Source organism: Plecotus auritus (assembly GCF_963455305.1).
Source record: "Plecotus auritus genome assembly, chromosome: 8".
In the NCBI taxonomy this organism is placed as follows: domain Eukaryota; kingdom Metazoa; phylum Chordata; class Mammalia; order Chiroptera; family Vespertilionidae; genus Plecotus; species Plecotus auritus.
Window position 1 is genome coordinate 7,393,539 of NC_137782.1, and position 20,914 is coordinate 7,414,452.

Genomic DNA, 20,914 nt, shown 5'->3' on the forward strand with positions numbered 1-20,914 from the left:
TGATCAGGCAATGGTATAATCAATCTTAATGTTAGAAAAATCACTGTCACCACAGTCTGAAGAAATGCTAGAGGGCAGAAACACCAAGCCAGGAAGAAAGCAGAGGCAATACACTACTAGTCCCACACAAGAATCTTTAGAACCTAATCCAATAAGTAAGTTGCAGTGATAATAGCACTGACAGAGAAAAAATGGGAGGATGCATCCAAGAGATTTCAGAAATGGAATCAATGTGATTGAGAGATTTGCAGGGGAGCAGGAGGGAAAGCAAGATGTCAGGATGGTTCCCAGATTCTGGCTCTGGCAACAGGGTAGGTGGTAATGTCATTCATGATGCTAGGAACTGTGGGAAAGGCTTCCCTATGGGAAGGATGACCACGATGGCTTTGGCAGTTTGGGGTCGGAGCTCCTGTGGGATATCTATGTAAAGATGTCATTAGGCAGTTGGATCAATGCGGGGGAGGGGAATGTCTTGTGTAGAGACGTGGATTTGAAAGTCATTTATGCCAAAAGGAAAAGAAGGCTGAGAAAGAACCAAGTGAACACTAGTAACTTGTGTTGAGAAAGAGGAAGAGCTTCTTCAAGATACATTGGGAAGAATTCGCCAGAGTGACATCATCAAAACGGTGGCCTTTCCCCCCACACGAAGGTCAGTAATAGTCAGGGATCCACAACTAAAGCAGCTCTGGGAGAGCTCTGGAGTCCACTGAAGAAACTTCAAAATTGGGGGGCGGGGGGGACCTGGGAATAGTCATTCAAAACGAAAGGAAGGCAGTTTCATCTTGTCCACATCATCCCATCCCCAGCCAGCATGGCTCCATGCCACCGGGGAACTCCCCGCTGGAGAGAAGTCCTGTTGATGGGAAAGGAAGAGCAGGTACAGGCACGTGACCAGCTTTCAGAGAGGGCGGCCGAGTGGGAACTCAGAAGGAAGGGCGTTGTTAAAATACCGCATTTCAGTAGGACAGCCTTGAAAATATTTGAATTGCTCACATGGAAATGGACAATTTAAAGACTCGGAAAAGAAAATTGGAATTGTTAGATTAAAATTCCAGAACAGATTTATAAAGGAAAATCCATAAAACAATATCGCTTACTTATTACAAACCAAGATGCACATGGCTGTTGTGTTTGGCCTATGACTTCCTAAAAAAATATGATTAAAAAGAAAAACCTGTTTGGAGTGACTGAATTGCTTTGGGGCTATTTCATGGAGATCATTAAAAAAACTTCAGCATTTTATTGCAAATTTTATATGCTATTGTTCCTTGATCGAGGGAAGGTAGATACAGTGCTAGCCTTCGGTCCAGAAGAATTTCCTACTCTTACTCCTACAAATGATCACATAGTGTCTGAAGGAAGGTGTGTGTGTTTTGTGTGTGTGTGTGTGTGTGTGTGTGTGTGTGTGTATTATTGATTCCAGAGAGAAAGGGAGAGGGATAGAGAGAAAGAAACTTCAATGATGAGAGAGAATCATTGATCGGCTGCCTCCTGCATGCCCCACACTGGGGATCGAGCCCACAACCCGGGCATATGACCTGACCAGGAATCAAACCGTGACCTCCTAGTTCATAGGTCAACATTCAACCACTGAGCCATGCTGGCCGAGCTGAAGGTTTCTTAAAGACCATTGTGTATTACAATATGCATTCAGAAGAAAACACTTTTAGAAAGAACTAAGAACTGTCACTGCATCCTTTGTAAAGAAATCAAACAGGCCTGCAGAAATGTTACAGCCAACCCATGTTTTCAACAAGTGTGTTGTACCATCAAAAAAAACAACTTGAACTGTTGTCAGAAAGCCATACTGGCTTAATCCAAAATGCCACTTGGATATTATGATACGGGTAACATCAGACTCTTGAAAATATGAAGATTTTTCTTCTTAAAAATGACCGTGGGATAAAAACCGTGGCCAGATATTCAGGCCCAGGACAGGACCACCAGGGGCCAGAGCTCCAAGGAGCACAATACACAGGAATGCCCTGGAGCTGCCGGGGTGATCACCCTGCCAGTGTAAGGTCAACGACCGAAAGATGCAGCTTCCCCACACAGGGAACAGCAGTCTGATTCAGGAAATAGAATCCGAGCCTCGAGTCAAACCAGACAGACAGACTTGGCAGGACTTCCATTTTGGTTCTGCAGGAGCTGCAGCAAACAGCGACCAAGGGGACTCCATTCATACTGGGTAGTCCTTAGACTCGGATTTTTAGAGAATTTCCTGGCAGATGGAAGGGTCTTTTCTAAGAGAATTTATATGACAACAACTTTTTGTTCTTGTTTGCACAAAGGCCTTTATTTTTCTGGATCCCCTGCTTCTCCATCTCATCCTCACTAATTAGTCATAGGAGCTCATGGGCTTCGTTATATTAGGAGGACATACCAGTCCAGAGCCAGTGAGTACAGGTACAAGAACATAAGGGAAGTAAGGCTAGGTGTTTATATCCTTCAGCGACTTCATGCATTCATTTATTCAACACATATTTTTGAGCACCTGTTATGTGGAAGCAGTATGCTGTGTTCCGGCCAGGCAAAGAGACTGAGAGTAGGCTAATGGTTCAAGGAATTAAGCACATGCTGAGCGAGAGGCATTGTGTATAGCAAGAAATGCAGTCACATGACTGAAGGAAGCATCAGTGTGGTTTCCTGAAAGTTGCATTTTTAAAGCCATAATTCTCCCAAATGTGTTGAAAATTATCCTCAGAAGCTATTTTGACTTTACACAGACACAGCACTTTCCTAACAGGAAAATGCTCATATTTTCAACTCAAGTTCTTAAGTGGAGAAAACATGACAGAGCTTTTGCTAAGCTGAAGAGAGAGCATTGAACTGAATTTTAATGGAAAGTACTCCAAGAGCCAGTGAAAAGTTTTCTCACCAATGTCTGTGTCCATCGAAATTCCTGTCCCCTTTAAATAAAGACATAGGCCCTACCCGGTTTGGCTGGGTGGATAGAGTGTCAGCCTGCAAATCAAAGGGTCCCAGGTTTGATTCCAGTCAAGGGCACGTACCTTGGTCGCAGGCTCCTCCCTGCCCAGGCCCTGCTTGGGGCGCATGCAGGAGGCAACCAATCAATGTGTTTCTCTCACATTGATGTTTCTTTCTGTCTTTCCTTCTCTCTCCCACTCTTTCTAAAAGATAAATGGAAAAATATCCTCAGCTGAGAATTAACAAAAATAAATAAACAAACAAACAAGGACATAGAACCATAATTAACTCAAGATAGCAGAAAAAAAAGGGCTTATCAGTCCTTGATTGATTCTGTTATAAGGTTTTATTGAATGTTACAATGGGAAGATAATTTTCATTTTACTTTTGCCAGTAACAGATATATTAATGTATAAAGATAGTAAAATCAAGTAGTTAATAGTGATTAAAAATCTTATGCTGAGAACAGCAAACATATTGACATATGAACATTTCTAACAAAAAGTACTTACTATGTTTGATGCCTATTTTTGCATTTTTGATATAGCAGATACCTCTTAAATAATGATGGTCTGATAACACAACTGATTATATTTAAATTTAGACTTTAACATTACTTTTTAATAAACGAATTAGGAGAGCATCAACTTTTCTTTCATGCTAAATGTCAACATAATCTCTTCAAGAACAATCATTTTTCATTGTGCAAATGTTTGTTCCTCAAAAAAGGACTGCAGGGAATACTGCCATGTTAAACAAAGTGGAAACTTAATAGACATTTCTTTAGCAGCTATTGTGAAATTCTTTTTACAAGTAGTGCAGTGTTAGGTGCTTTGAGAGATAAACAGATGAGTGAGACAGGTCTGCAACTCATCTAGAGCTTACAGTCTACAGCGGGAAACAGCTGAGACACAGGCTTTCCTAGCTGACTGAATAGCATCCAGGGTGAGAGATCAGCAGGGAGGGACGTTAACTTCACTGGGGGAAGCCTCTTAAGCAACATACACCCATACAGCCTCAGATAAAACGGAGCAATAGCACAAACATAGGACATTGTCCTTTCCTTCAAGGAACTTAACATCTCCTTGGGGAGATAAGGCTTACACATGAAATGGTAAGAGGATGCTATAAATAGAGACAATATTATAAAAAGTACAATTGCATACAAAAGGAAATAAAAGATCTCTAATCAGAAAGTCTCTGAGAGTTTCGTGGAGGGAGAAGTTGGTATCAACTGGAGAGATTAAAGGATACCTGGGAGAAGCTGGCCCATGAGGGGGGCTGGGAGGTGCTGGAAATATTTGCAGAAGCAGAAGAAGGGAAAACCTGAGATAATGAACGCAGTGAAGGAAGACAGAAGTGTCTGCACTGACCCATGACCTTCGGAGGGGAGGCCAGCCTGGCTGAAGCAGAAGGCCTTCTTAGGGAGCATTGGAAGGACTTTGCATAAGAAAGGGTAGGATGGGGGTGCACCGTGAAGGCCAAGATGAGGAACCCAGACTGGATCCGATAAGAACAGGAAGTTCCTGTAGTTTATCCAGCAGCGTATGGCATGTGGAAAGCAGCTAGAACAGGGGTGGGCAAACTTTTTGACTCGAGGGCCACAATGGGTTCTTAAACTGGACCGGAGGGCCGGAACAAAAGCATGGATGGAGTGTTTGTGTGAACTAATATAAATTCAAAGTAAACATCATTACATAAAAGGGTACGGTCTTTTTTTTTTTTATTTCAATAGTTTTATTCATTTCAAACTGTGCTCTGATACTGTGCTCTCCAGGGGCGTGTCTCCCTACATCACCACGATAACGTGTCTCCGCATTCCCAGGGTGATGTCGGGGTCGCGTCCGCGGGCATTACAAGGAGCCTCTGGAAGATGGAGAGGTTGTTCCTTCTACTGAATGGGGGATATAAATCCGCCCACTCAGAAGAAGGAGCTGCGGCCATGTTTCCCCACGTTGCCATGTTAACACTGCTCCTGGTGAAGGAGCGGAGGGGAGAGCAAGAGAACCCTCCGCTCTTTCGGCTCCGCGGGCCGGATAGAACAGCCGAACGGGCCGGATCCGGCCCGTGGGCCGTAGTTTGCCCACGGCTGAGCTAGAAAGACACAGTGAAAAGATGAGTCAGACAGCTACTGCTTTTCTGAAGAATTGTTCTGTGTAAAGTTCATCTAAACAGTTGGGAATCTATAAAGCATTAGATGTACAACATTATTACCTTAGCTGCATAGCGAGGACGAAGGAGCACGTATACAACCCTGATCTTACAGAAAGTGTTCAGTAGAAAATTGTAACTGAGGCCTGCTCTGCCACAATGCAAAACAGATACAACGGATCCGCATTTGTAAAAACAACAGGAGACGCACAGAAGTGGAAATGTCACATGAAAAGAAAGGTTTATATACAGAAGGACCGATTGCGGGTATTTTAGGAACCTTCATAAGGTGTCCTTTAGTTGAAAAAGAGAACCCTTCATTTTGCAGAATTTTTAAGAAGGGATGAAATCTTCGGAAATTACAAACTGGTTGGCTTACTTAAGACGGCGGAAGAGAGAGACTCAACAGCTTGCCAGCAACCAGCAGAGCATTTACTGCAGGGAGGAATCCCCAAAACCTTCTGAAGAGAAAAGCAGGGTGGATCAGTTCAACTTCCACCCAAGGCATAGAAGGAGATCTCAGTGAGGAGGTTAGAATGCGGCTGCATTTTCTTAAGACTCTGGTGTCTGCTCTGCTTGGCATTCTTTCCCATAAGCTGTGCAGATACAGCCTGTGGGTCTTGCATGTGGGCATAGCTGATGAGGATTTATACTGAGATGTTACTTATTGATTAAGGACTAGAGGCCCGGTGCATCAATTCATGCATGGGTGGAGTCCCTCTGGGTGGCCTGCAGGGATTGGGCCGAAACCCGTAGTCCAACGCTGCCTGCAGCTCCCTACCTGCTGCTCCTGTTCATTCCGGCCCCACAGAGCCTTCCACAGGCTCACACCCAATCAGTCCCCATCAGGAGAGGCTCGCGCTGCCACAGCAACACTCACCAGCCATGAGCCCTGCATCTGGGGCCTTCCCAAGGGGAGTGGCCTGCAGGATAGGGCTGAAACCGGCTCTCTGACATCCCCTGAGGGGTCCCTGGTTGCAAGAGGGTGCAGGCCAGGCTGAGGGACACTACAGGTGCATGATCAGGCCGGGGAGGGATTGCAGGAGGGATCCAGGGCGTGTCCTGCCCATCTCATTCAGTCCCTGTCGGCCAGACCCCAGCAGCAAGCTAATCTACCAGTTGGAGCATCTGCCCCTGGTGGTCAGTGCATGTCATAGCAAACAGTTGAGCAGCCTTAGCATATCATTAGCATATTACACTTTGATTGGTTGTTTGGTTCTGCCATTCGGTCTATTTGCATATTACCCTTTTATTATATAGGATGTCTCACCATAGATAGGGGAACATTTATCTGTAGCTGGTAAACTAGGTGGTCAAAGATTCGTGCTCATGGTGTCAAAGCAAAGGACTCACTTTGTCCTGAAGTCACATCACTAGCTGGACTCAGGTCTCCCACCAAGTCGCAGGGTACGCTGTTGTCCCTAGAGAAGCCAGGTAGGAATGATAGCACAAACCAAGTCCATCATTACTAGAACATAGACATCCCCTTAAATCCTGCTGAGCAAAAGTCTATAAGCACAGATGGGTCTGACATTCAAAAAACCTAGCAGCTCATTCAAAATACCACATCAAGAAAGCTGACGGTTTAACTGACTTGAAGTTTATTTTCACTCAATTAGTCAAAACCAACTAACGAATTCACCCTTGAGACCAAGAATGTTTGTGGGAGAACATATGGCAGTTGGGGAACCAAAAATCCTCCCACTGGTGCCTGTGCCAACTGCGTTTTCTCCCCTTTATCCCGCTGCTGAGACCCCACCGCCCTCTTCAGCCCAGGGAGCTCATGCCCCCGGCGCCCCTCAGCCCCCCTGCACCACTCCTTCCAGGCCCCTCATGGCTTCCATAGCATCTTTCTGCCCTGCTGCCTGCTCCTCATTAGTGACCACATATCTACTTGAGACGTTAAGTTTAGGTCCACAGATCCCAACACGTCATGGAGGTCGTGGAGGGACATGGTATCTGACAAGGCCTCTTCGATCGCTGCAAATCAGTGACTCTGAGGCTTTGCACAGTCATCTGTATAAATGCCCTGCACCATGTTCTCTGCCTTTGCACCCCTGGAACACGACGCCCCCCCACCCCTCGGCTTCCTGTGTCTGCGAAGGAAGGAGGCAGCGCCTGGCCTGTCCCAGTGCAGCTGTGCTGAGTGGGAATTCCACCCACAGCCCAGCCTCTCTCTTGAATGTGTGCTCAGCCCAGGAAGGAATAGGAAAGATTCTCCTTCCCATGCTCCGTCCTGTTTCTTCATTACCAGTGGCTTTCCAATAATGCTAGCATTTCTTCTAACATCAGTTACCTCGGGGGCTTTCTGGTACATCTTCTGTCTGGCCATGTCTTCTAAGAATACAAATTCTAACCTTTAAGAATAATCAAGCTTTCTACAGTGGCTATTAAATACTCAGGAGTGCCGAAACCGGTTTGGTTCAGTGGCTAGAGCGTCGGCCTGCGGACTGAAGGGTCCCAGGTTCGATTCCGGTCAAGGGCATGTACCTTGGTTGCGGGCACATCCCCAGTGGGAGGTGTGCAGGAGGCAGCTGATCGATGTTTCTAGCTCTCTATCCCTCTCCCTTCCTCTCTGTAAAATATCAATAAAATATATTTTAAAAATAAATAAATACTCAGGAGTTTCTTTACGTCATTTTTCTGGCTCTAATGAAGGGAATGTAGCATTCTTATGCATTCCTTCTCTGATAACCATTGTCTTATTTTTAATAAAACAGAAAGTTGAAAGATGTAAAACAGCCCTGTGCCAGATGAATTCTACTGAAATGTTTTCAAGTGTTTTGGGAAGGGATTCACACCTTCTGGTGACACAGTGATTTCTTGATACCCTCTTTGCCATAAAGAGTTGTAGACAGGACATTCCATTTTATAAAGAAAGCTAGCCATCAGGTTAGTGTCCACTTATGGGAGAAAGACTCATGTCCCTTGGCCTCTACAGATACCGCGTTCAAATTGCATTATGTTCTTGGAGATTTTTTTTTTCATTGATCCAGATAAATCTTGCTTGATGCCTTTTCAAAGAACTGCCTGTAAGAGAATTTCCAGTAACCTCCTGGCATTTTAAAATCGCATATTCCCTGGATAACAATATCATTTGTTGTAAATATAAAGATTCCAAGTGCCTAAAGACACAGATAATGCAGAATGTCAGCTGCGTGGGGAGAATAAAAGTGCCAATCTTACGGCACGGTGTAAAGGCTCAAGGGTCAATGTCCCACATACAGTAGTGCCTGACTCACAGAAAGCCCTGTATAAGGGTTAAGAGTTATTTTATTATTACCATTTTATTCCATCTTCACATAACTTGGGAGATATGATTAACCCTATTTTTCCAATTGAAGAAGCTAAGATTCAAAAGGTTCCATTACTGACTTTCAAGTTGGTATTGAAGCTGGCTTTTGAAAGAGGTCAGCCTGACTAGGTAGCCCATCCATTTAACCGTCAAGAAATGATGTTGCCGAACACAAAGCAAAAAAGAAAATAGGTTTAGGAAGCAGAGAGTGACTAGTTGTGTTAAAGGCAACAAAGTCGTCATCAAAATAATCAATTGGCACAGTTCTTCTGGTTCATCAGGTTGAAAAACAGCAACAGAAATTTCGATGAGGATAACATGAGTTCAGATTTTACCACTGGACACGAGTATGCTGCTTTCGCTACCTGGAAGATGAGCTACCAGGAGCCAATTTACGCTTCTAACCTGGGCTCTGTACCAAAGAGTCCCACGTCCAAACTTGGTTGTCACCCAAGCGTGACTGTGCCTGGAGGCGCTCACAGGGGTGACTTCCTATGACATCAGCGCAGCGGGGCAGTTGCGTTAGCCCCGCATGGAGTCAGCGAGACTCCTATTAGGAGCTTCACCACTCTGCGCATTTTATTTTAACATACGTTTCATTTTAGTTTGAAATCCATCCTCTATGACCATTACATTAGGTTGTTTTAATCCCATTTACGTGGACTTATTCATCCTCCAGTTTGCAGAATTGTAGTATTTTGCTGACTACTTTGCACCATCCTAATGAATTAATCAGCATCATCTTGTGTGTCCAATAACATTTTCAGTCTAATAAGGTTTTAATGCAAGAAAGTAGAATTTCTGTAAACTTCACACAAAGGATGTATAAATCCCTTGGCATCAGAAGCAGGTTACTTGGCATCATGCTTTTCCTTTCTGCTCATGTGGTGGCACCGACATAAACGGCTTGTCCATTTGGGGTTTTTGGGGTCCACCTTCTTTACGAGTCCAGGACGCTCGCGTTCCCTTTGTTAACGAGCATTGAGGGGAGGGTCGTTTAGAAAGCCAGCCGGCAGCCCCTACTGCACCTCGGCTCTTTCTAGAGTGATGGCTGCATACGGGCTGCTTGCTGTGTTGTAGGTTCCTGCCCAGCTCTGGGCACGGCGCCTGATGCCACAGTTCCCCGGGGTTATTTTGGAAGCAGTCCTCCGCAGAAAATGCCAGAACTCAGCTTGAACTCTTGTGCCCTGTCAGAGAGAATCTTTCTATCAGTGTGATGGCTCACCTGTTTCAAAAATCATTCAGCATTTTGCGAGTAAATGTCGTTCCTGTGGAATATGCCGACCATAGCTGACCCGCATTGTTCATCCCAGAGCTTTCAAAGCAGGGTGTGTGGTCAGGGAATTTCGGCCTTTACCGGATTTTTTATGCGGAAATCTTCATTTTAATTCATGAGAGATTTTCTCTTGTTTTCAAGTCGCCATTGAAAGCACATGAATGCTTGCTTTCATTGTAATCAATGAGATGAGGTGTTCTTTTTCCTTTAGGACAATCCGACCTGCAATTATTAACAATAATTAAATAAATAAATAACAATAATTAAGAGTCAATATATCCTTTGTGATATTATATACCAGGAACCCATTCATTTTTATTCCTTCTGGTGCTATTATTATCTCCATTTACGACTGACAAAACCGAGACATAGGATAGGAATTTCTGTATGTTAGTAATAAGTTACCAATATTGAAATGTAGACACTCTCACTCCACAGACTAAACATGTAGACATTGTGCCATATTTTACAAACGAGGAAGACCCAGAAATTTAAGTCAGAATATAATGTTGTGTGTGCCCTGGTCACAAATTCCTATTTAAACTCTGAATAGTTGAAATGCAAGGTGTTTATAGTAGTCAGTGTACAAGTTGTGACGTTGTAATGCCCAAATCAAGGAAAATATAAAACAATACGAAAACTTTTTAAAAAAACCTGAATGGTATTGCTTGAATAAATGTTAAATTTAATTCAAAATGAAGACATGTACACAGCACTAATGTAGAAAGGAAGGGTCAGTTGAGGCACATTACAAGCCATAACAAATGCTATTTAATGAAGTGAAAAGGTTGCAAACTGAGAAATAGTAAAGGGGGCAGGTGGAGATGGGAGAGAGAGAGCTGGTGACAGATAAAAAATTTGAATACACACACTACTAATGTTCAAATACTCAACGGGATCCCATAATTGCTAAATGTAATATGTTTTGTAGACACACATATACTCACACACACCCCACATTTCTGCTTCCTTGTCTGCCCACCCATCGGTGTGCCTTTGTTGATAATAGAGTTGGTCTACGCCAGTGGTCAGCAAACTGAGGCTCACGAGCCACATGCGGCTCGCAAGCCGCGGTTTGCCGCTTTGTTGACTAATGAGTTTGCCGACCACTGGTCTAACCCCAAAGACACCCAACCTCAAGGAATGTAGAGTGGTACACAGTTTCCAGCTTAAAAAGAAAAAAGGGAATAAATGGTGGGGGGAGGGAAGCTTGCCTTTCTTTTAAATCCAACCAAATATTTGGGCATCATTAAAATAGGTTTTTGTGGGATTAAATAGGAGTGGTACCAATTTAATTAATAAGATAACATGCAAAATCCCTAGTAGATTGCACAGCCCATGGTAGATATCTAATAGATGGTAGTTACTAGTATTACTGGGGGAAATGGAGGTGCTTACCTCAATCCCAACCAAAGGAAAAAATAGAAAACAGAGCATGCCTGTCTATTTACTGTATTTTAAACCACTTTTTGGATTTGAGGTTGAGATTTGGACAACATAACTTGCAGAGATTTTTATCTTTCATTCTTTGTACAGTACTTACTTCCTTTGCCCAACTCACTTCTGTACATAAACTAGCCTTAACCTTTTGAGTCAAAGGGTCTCTTAACACTCTTAAAAATTATTGAGAACTCCAGAGAGCTTTTGGTTGTGTAGGTAACATCTAATATTGTTTAAATTAGAAATTAAAACTAAGAAACTTAAAATGTTTTATTTATAAATTAAATCTAAAATAACAAACTATTTGCATGTTAAGGTAAACAATAGATTTTTATTGAAAATAACTAATTTTCAATAGTAAGAAAAGTAGCGTGCTTTTTGCAAATCTCTCTCATGTCTGCCTGAATAAAGGACAGTTGAATTCTCACATCAGCTTCTGCATTAATCTATTATAATATGTTGCTTTGGTTGAAGTGTATTTAGAAAGTCAAGGTACACAGATAATGTAGTGGGAAAAGACAGGAGTGTTTTCCTGGCTTTTTCAGATAATTGTGGATATTCTTTGATATGATACATAAACTCAACAGGGATTGTTTCTTAAAGGTGAGTTGCAGTGTGGAATCTGAGCCATATTAGTGACTTTTGCATAGTCCATTACCATAAAAATCCATGTCTGCCTCATACTTAGTATAGAATTTTTACCTTTGTATAATTTTACAACATCACGCATTGGTTATTTGGAAAATACTGGTTTACTGAGTTGTGCAGATCTTCCAAGATTTGACACATTTCACTTTAAAGTAGCCAAAAAAAGTCACTTTTGTTAATATCACCATCACTCTCATTAGAAAAGTCTTTTAGGTCCTGGGAAGCTGTCATGTTCCTGGTGGCAAATGCAAGCTTTCCAAAATTCTCATTTTTGCTTGAGAGCTCCCATTCTATCATTCCAACAAACCTGTCACTTCTTTTACCGAAAGTGGCAGCTCACTTCGTTCCTTTTGTAAAAATATTTGTGAAATACCCAAGCCTGAATAACCAGGGTTTGCCTGTCAGTCTTTCACTTAACGTGGTGTGGCGTGAGAAAACAACTCGTCTGGCTCACAAACTGTTGCGCAACCACTTTACACATACTCACACGCGTGTGCGCGCGCGCGCGCACACACACACACACACACACATTCCTTGGTGTGCAGCAGAAGTACTTTATGTGTATTTCCCATTTCATCACACAAAAGTTTAAAAATATATCTATTTGAGGATTGAGATGGAATATAATCAATAATTAATCATTTTTACTGTTGCATCAACGACCCTCTTATGTGAAGCAAATGCTTTTATAAAAAACATAGTAAAAAATCTACTCCAGGGGTGGGCAAACTTTTTGACTCGAGGGCCACAATGGGTTCTTAAACTGGACCGGAGGGGCGGAACAAAAGCATGGATGGAGTGTTTGTGTGAACTAATATAAATTCAAAGTAAAGGAGCGGAGGGGAGAGCAAGAGAACCCTCCGCTCTTTCAGCTCCGCGGGCCGGATAGAACAGCCGAACGGGCCGGATCCGGCCCGCGGGCCGTAGTTTGCCCACGGCTGGAACCTAACTCCCTCAGTTCTTACTAAGCTGCTGAAAGTCTTACTCACCATTGCGCTTGCACCATTAGTGCCCATAGTAGCATGATGAGTAGAGCATGAAACATGTCGGCACTACCATGAAGACGGTATTGATGTTGTGGATATCCTGAAAGAGTCTTGGGGACCCCCCGGGACCCGTGGGCCACACTTTGAGGAGCACTACTGGACAGACTATCGCTTTCTAAGTGTATCTTGTCTTATTTTAAAGCATCTCCTTCCTCACACACAGCTTTTAAGTCATCCAGTTACAGAGTCCAAGGTCACGTCTGTGCCACAAGGCTGTGCCTTTGTTAGTTAAAATGATTGCTGTTGATTAAAGTGAGTGTAGTAATTTTTTTGATGATGGTTTGAAATGCTGTAGGAGAAACTGATGTTCAGGGGATGCTTAGTGGGAGACGTTGCCATTGATGCCAACTTCCAGGTCATTTCTTCCGAAATCAGCCCAGGAAAGGATGGAAGTGGCTGGCACCTGCTGGCTGGTTAGTACCCTGCAGGAAGGCTGGGCTTCTAAGCAAATAAATGCCGCGCTTCCTGACACAATGCCCTGCTCACTTAGCTGCTGATATTTTCCCCCAAAATGGTTCCAAGAGAAAGAAAATTGGCGGAATTACATCCTAATATTGTGCCACGAGCTAAGACGCTAAGCATATCCACAGCCCCAAGCACTGCTGCTGTCAGTGGCGTATTCTTCTATTTACTTTGGCAACCAGGACTTAATGAGGTGTGGTCCATGGACCCCCCTGAGCAGCTCTGATCGGATCCTTCAAACTGTAAAGGCACTGGTGCCTAAAAAATGCTGCCTGTGAAGGGGGGAGTTATAGGAAAAAATAATACATTTCCACCAGAATTAGAAGGAAAAGAAAGTACCCAAAAGGAGACCATTTACAAAGGGGGAACTTTCTCCATGTATAAGTATGATAAGTTAATTAATTAGAGTGCCATTCGATTGGACTCTCAGATCCCATTAGGCCACAAATTTGAGTAAATCTGAGCCCCTACCTCCCCAAACCCTCAGGCCATCTGACGGTTGGTGGTGTTTCTTCTGGACAGCATTGCTGACAGATGTAGACAGTTCTCTCTCAGTCACAGACTCCTGTATCCGTTCACGGAGATGCACTTAGAAAACACAGAGCAGCTTATTAAATTCTATACTGATACATGCAAGTGCTGCAAGGATGCTCTCACGGGCTAAATGCCCATTGCTTATCTGGAGGCTGATGTAGGAAGGCACACAGAACCAGAGAGTTGTTTATTAAGATTAAATCAACTGAAGGGAAACGAGCTGGCGTCACTGAAACAGTGGAGAGCATGGACCAAGCATGCATTTCCCCAGCGAGGGGGAACCTTGCCTTCAGAAGCGTCTCCCTGCGGGCTGGCCGCTGTCATGGTTGCCTGGGCGGCTCTCCCTGCGGTGGCAGGGAGAGCAGGGATTGCCCACAGGTCCCAGGCAGCGGAGGCCATGGTCACTGCCATCTGTCCTTTGATTAGGCACTTAGTCTCTTTAGCTCAGGATTATCCCTGGGAACTAGATGAGGTAATGGATACAGAACACAACAAAATACCTGCATATGATTTTAAAAAAGCAATAAATATTAACTCCTCCTCTGACTCTGGGTTTTCTGTGCTTTCATTGCTGACTTTCCCACCACACACACACACACACACACACACACACACACACACACACATTCTCCTTAACGCTGTTCCTTTAGATCTGCTAGCCCCCTGAGGGAAGTTGCAGTTCAGTCTTGTAAATAGCAGCTCCTATCTGCGGAGGGCTCACTATGTAGTAGTCATTGCATTGACTCAACTACTTGAACCCGTCACCTCGTTCACTCCTCCCAGTGCCCCTGCGACAAGTGCTCTAATGATCCCCATGTCGGAGATGAAGGAACTGACACTCGCTCTTCAGCTAATTGACTGCCTGGTAAATGATGAGCCTTGGAATCTAGGCGGACAAACTCCAGAAATCGTGTTCGTAGATGGCGCTGTAGACTCCGCTTGGGTAAGACTTGCCCAGGATCCAGTCTTTATCCTCAGGGGGACCTCACACGCCCTAGCTCAGGTCATTATGTGTTGATTGGAGGGGGCGCCTCCCCACCACCTTAATGTGTGAACATTTATGTTTACTTAATTTGTAAGTGTACAAAAGTGTGGTACTCGTGCCCACAATGAATACAAAGTGTGTATTTCCGCATGTGGAACATGGGTTTGAAGAATTGTTCAGACGTTTATTCTTGTTTTTAATACGTGCTTATTGATCACCGACCAGTTTCCAGGATTGTACTAGGAGCGGGAGAGACTAGACCAGAGATGCTAACCTGGGCACGTTGATCTTTTGACAAGTACTTCTTTGTTGTGGGGGCTGCCCTGTGTATTGTAGGATGTTTAGCAGCATCCCTGTCATCTACCCACAAGATGCCGTAGCATCCCCTCCCCAGTTGTGACAATCAAAATTGTTTCCAGACATTGCCAAATGTCCCCTGGAGAGGGACAGCAAAATCACCCTGGGTGACACCCACTGGCCTCCTCCTTCCTTTCATGGAGTTTATATATGTTTTGGCTTAAAAAAATAACAACAGCCCTAACCGGTTTGGCTCAGTGGATAGAGCGTGAGCCTGCGAACTGAAGGGTCCCGGGTTCGATTCTGGTCAAGGGCATGTGCCTTGGTTGCGGGCACATCCCCAGTGGGCCGTGTGCGGGGGGCAGCTGATTGATGTTTCTCTCTCATCGATGTTTCTAACTCTCTATCCCTCTCCCTTCCTCTCTGTAAAAATCAATAATAAAATATATATTTTTAAAAAAACAAACAAAAAAGGAGAAAAACAGATAATACAGTTTCAGACAATATCAAAGTAAAGTGATAGCGCATAATGGAGGAAGGGCAGTTTAAGAGAGGGACCTCACCTTGGAGCTTTCTCACACCCCAAACCACTGCAAAAACCATACTCCCTCTGACTGGTAAATGGCCCCCACAGAAATACAAGGACTCATCCAGCAAAGACCTTGGTAGGCCTTCTTGGATTGAAATGATCCACACTCACGCTGTAAGCATGGCTCTCCTTGACCGGCTCCAGCTCTCGGGGAGAAGGAAATGCCAGGGAAACTGAGGTCAGCAGTGGTGGAGGCGTTTTGCTCCCACGTGGGCTCAGCATTTCTCTCTGCTTGGAGCTGAGGGGCCGGCGGCAAGGTCTGCCGATGGGCTGGCAGACCTGGCGACAGCAGCAGGATGCAGGACAGCAGCGCTCCATTCTTCCAGCTTCCTAACCGCGCTAGTTCTTTGGAGGCGAAACAACGACAGATATGGGACATGTTCAGTTCCTCTCCTCTTCTTCTTTGAACACATCTCCCTGAGATTTCCTGAGATGGAATTAGGCTGATGGTGCAGAGGCGGTTTTCTGCACAGCCCAGTGACAATGAACTCTTTTAAGGTATGAATCATGATCTTAAAGGTCCCAGTAAAAGCCTTGGATGCAAATTTCTGCTGGTCTGTTTCCAACTCTGGTTATTAACTACAGCTGGGGGACACTCAGAGGTGCAGGCCCTCTTTATGTTTCTATATTATCAGCACCCTTTTGTATTGCAGACTATTCCGTTACCTCTCCCAGCAGCGACAGCTCCCTGCCCACCTGTCTTCAGGTTTGCAATTCTCTGTCCTTGGTAATTAGGCCCTTGTCCTGGTTTTATTCTGTGTTGATGCCCCAGTCCAGGAACTGGTCCCTGTCACACTTCCTACCCCCTATCTCGGTTCCAGTGGGGACAGTAGCCTCAAGAAGACCCAATTCCCATGACAAGGACTCCCAATGCCAAATTGTGGACATCTGTTAACTTATTTGTTTGCTCATTCATCCTAGAAATGTTGACCAAATGCTACTGTAATCCAGGCCATATGCTAGGCACGTGTGTGTGTGTGTGTGTGTGTGTGTGTGTGTGTGTGTGTTTGTGCGCGCGCGCGCGTGCCAAGGAGTTGGCTCTGACTCCTGGCTACCTTATGAATGAGTGATGTCCTGTCCTCCACAGCCCTGCTCAGCTCCTGTCGACTCATACCTATGGTTCTCTATTTTATTTTCATGTAAGTTAAGTTGATATGAGAGACTTCAGCTTAGAATCAAAAAGTGGAGAGAAGAGGCAGAAAACAAGGACAGAAAGCACTGTGTACCCAAAAGTTAAGTTGACTAGATGACACTACATCGCTTCAGGTATGTTGAGTTTTACATAGTCAGCCATGAAAAACAGTCACACAGAGCAAAGTCCTTCTTGGCAAACCATGACCCACCAAACAGGCATTAATATTGCATTATATTCAGAACTCTCATTGTACTACTTAATTACTTACTGCTGCCTTTCAGTTCAGATGTATTGATTACCCACTGGACATCAGGAAGTACTGCAATAGGCAGAAGCTTTCCCAGGAAGGTCTTACCACACCCTTCCCACAGCAACAGAGAGTCTGTGGGGGCCCACTGAGGCATTCTGGGAATACTCTGGGGCATCCTAGAGCAAAATCAAAAGTGGCCCCAGGCCCTGGCCAGTTTGGCTCAGTGGATAGAGTGACGGCCTGTAGACTGAAGGGTCCCAGGTCTGATTTCAGTCAAGGGCACATGCCTCAGTTGCAGGTTCCCAGCCCTGGATGGGGGCATGCGGGAGCCAACCAATCGATGCGTCTCTCTCACATTGGTGTTTCTCTCTGTCTCTCCCTCTCCCTTCCACTCTCTCTAAAAATCAATGGGAAAAAATATCCTCAGGTGAGGATTTTTTTTAAAGTGTCCCCAGGACCAGAATAAAGGCCTTGGCACTGCCCTGGAGTCCCCCTCAGTGCTGCCCAAATGGAACTAGGTGTCTCCAGGCGATTCCCACCTTCCATTGGCATTCTCCGGGGCTCTGACAGTGTGTCCTGATGGGAATGAGCCCTCTTTTCACTATTTAAAACTCTTGAATGCCATTCAAGTACACAGTCTTACCACCTTAGCAGAGGGACCTCGGTCTCCTGACAGAAAAACAGCTTGCACATTCCACTGTACTGCAGGCTTTGCTGGCGAATCTTGGCGCCAATGCTAAGGCCCTGTGCTTTAAACCCTCCCCGAAATGCTACCGCAGGACTGCCCTGTCCCAGGCTATGGAACACTCACCTGGCATCCATGCCAATAACTAGCATGCCATAATTCAGCAGCGGGCTGTCCAGAATATCTCTGGATATTAACTTGGGCTGGAGCCTGTGACTGGGTGGGGGGGGGGAGGAATTTGGTGACTAGTGACTATTTCTGGTAACATTCTTTTAACTTGGGGTCATTGCCAGCCTTTAGTGGGGAGAATGAATATGTAACTTAAAGGCAGAAGCAAGATGTGTCATGGTGTGTAGCCCTTCTGGCCTCCGCAGTGTTTACCCCTTTAACCACAATCAGAACCTATGGTTTCTCCCCAGGGTTAGTGCCCCAAATACTTTGAAATATCAATATTAGAAGAATGCATGGTTTTCAAGATTAACACTCATTGAAAAGTATGTGATTCATGTTCTTATTTTGTGACAAAAATCTACAAGAATCACTCTTCAGTGACAGTGGCCTCTCCCCAGCTCCTGAGTTTAAGTACAGCATGACAAAAGATCTACCATCAATGTAGTAATTAGCCCAGTTCTGATTTACCTTCATTGCTACACGTTTCATTGCTTTAATGACATCTGCTTATCCTTCATTATCCTCTGAAGACGTTTGGAGGACATATTCACTGGGTAAACCAGAAATGTTGGCATCAAGCTCACCAGGATCCACAGCTAGGCTCTTGGTGGGAAGTATCTGACCATTACCCCAATTTTGTCCTTAAACATATTTTAGATTAAATGATGCAAGCTATCATTTTTAAAAACTAGGATTATGTTCCTTGCTCTACATTTTAGGATTAGTGGCCAATATGAAATATTGATAAATAAAAGTAGTAGTATTATGTGATTCACAGTGATCAGATTATATATTCCTTAATTACATGATTTATAAATCCCCATATATTATTAAGCATTATCTTTATAAATCTATAAAAACTGTAAATTCCTGTAACCCAAACCTACATTGCTAGAGCAAAATTCTAGAACTCATCAAATAATCCATCTTTCTTCAACTGTATATTAGATTTGTCTCTAAATTATCTATCACTCTTGTCATGACCAATGTGATTAAGGGGGATAACAAGAAATAGGAATAACACAAATATTTTAAATCCCCAAATAAGCCAAACCTCATTTGAGTAAGTAGTTTGTCTTCCCTCAACAGACCCTGGTCCATTTATAGCCATTTATGGTCCTATTCACCTGTAGTGGAATTCTTAAGAAGCAGTGGAAATACATGGAAATACATCTATAGTGGACTATAGGGAAAGAGGGGAGGTAGAGGGTCCAAATGGTCACAGAGCTGAATGATTCGTGAGACACATCGGAGTTGACTGTACTATTATCAAGAGGCTATTTTTGTGAATGTTCATTATTTAGGAGCACTTACAATCTTTATGTTTAGTAGTTGACTTATACAGAGAATACAGTTGCATGGCAGATAATTAACTTTTTAAAGATTCCAGAATAAATATGGTTATCATTTCAAAAGACTTTCTGGAATGACAGGCTTTGCAATATATCCTAAATTTTAGTGGGAAACTAAAAGGCTCTCCCAGGATTTGTAGTCACATAAGCATCTCTAAGTTTATTTTTGAGTTAGATGGTTTACTGACTGTGGATTTGTATACTTGTCATCATCCAGAATATTTTAGAAATACACAATTTGGCACCTCACATTATAATCTGAAGAGAACATCACTGATGTTTTGTAAAAATCTTGAGTAAAAAAACAACAACAAAAAAAACACCCTAATTTGCAGTTCCCTTCAACCAGTCTTTTTTCTGCAGCCTAATATGGATGTAAAATGTATCTGGCATTAGTATTTCCTAGTATTGCTGTAGCGTGCCAGAATCTGTAGACCTTTGCACAATGAATCCTTTATTACAGTAAATATAAAAAGACGTAAGATTCTAAACAGCTCATCATATTCCTTCTAATGTTCCTTGTACTTGAGAACATATTTTAACATATATTAAGTATTTGAATTTATTTTCAAATGGTAAATTCATTCTTTTAATTGCTGCCCTTTCGGAGTTCTTAGTGCACATTTGTGAGGTTGGGAACTGGAGACATTCATTTAGGATCACCTTCGCACTGGAAGAAAATTCAATCTTTTCCTACGTTTGCCAAGCTTATGTATGAACATAGCTTTTTGACAGAATGTAGGAGTTGTCATCTTAGAAACAGATTATCATAAAGCCAGGCTCTAGCCTGTAGGTTCTAATTTTGGAAGACCTTTGGAGATTTTCACATTATGCGGAGGCCTTATCAGCCGTGGGCAAACTACGGCCCGCGGGCCGGATCCGGCTGTTCTATCAGGTTCTCTTGCTCTCCCCTCCGTTCCTTTTTTTTAAAAAATATATTTTATTGATTTTTTACAGAGAGGAAGGAAGAGGGATAGAGAGTTAGAAACATCGATGAGAGAGAAACATCGATCAGCTGCCTCTTGCACACCTCCTACTGGGGATGTGCCCGCAACCAAGTTACGTGCCCTTGACCGGAATCGAACCTGGGACCTTTCAGTCTGCAGGCTGATGCTCTATCCACTGAGCCAAACCGGTTTTGGCCGCTCCTTTACTTTGAATTTATATTAGTTCACACAAACACTCCATCCATGCTTTTGTTCCGGCCCTCCGGTCCAGTTTAAGAACCCATTGTGGCCCTCGAGTCAAAAAGTTTGCCCACCCCTGCTTTAGTTAGATGAATAGTGAGGTTTTAGAGAGTTTATTTCTTCCATATTGCGCACTTATAGTAAACCTTGGGTATACCCCATAGGTAGTGCTCTTTACTGCATAAGATTTGCATATGGGTCTTTTTTTTTTTTTTTAGCCTATTCTTGAAAAGACTGAGAGTGTTATTAATCCTGCCCCCTAGTGTGGGCAGGTAATTAAGAATTACTGTTGACTGAAAGAAGAGGAAAATTACTTTAGGCTTTGTTAAAGGGGTATTAACTTTAGAATACGGCAGACCCTCCCATTCTAGATATTTCTGTTCATAATAATCTACAAATATGTGTCTCTATATGTGGGCTAAAAAATAGACCTCCAAAAGGGATCAAAGTACAGTGTGTTCAAAGCACAGACTCTGCATGGAG

At 43.6% G+C, this 20,914-nt stretch overlaps 1 protein-coding gene across 23 annotated transcripts in view; it reads left to right on the forward strand.

Annotated features, from left to right (window-relative positions):
• DTNA (dystrobrevin alpha) overlaps positions 1-20,914 on the forward strand; it is a 332,992-nt gene that overhangs the window by 113,825 nt on the left and 198,253 nt on the right. The gene's annotated exons all lie outside the window — the stretch shown is intronic.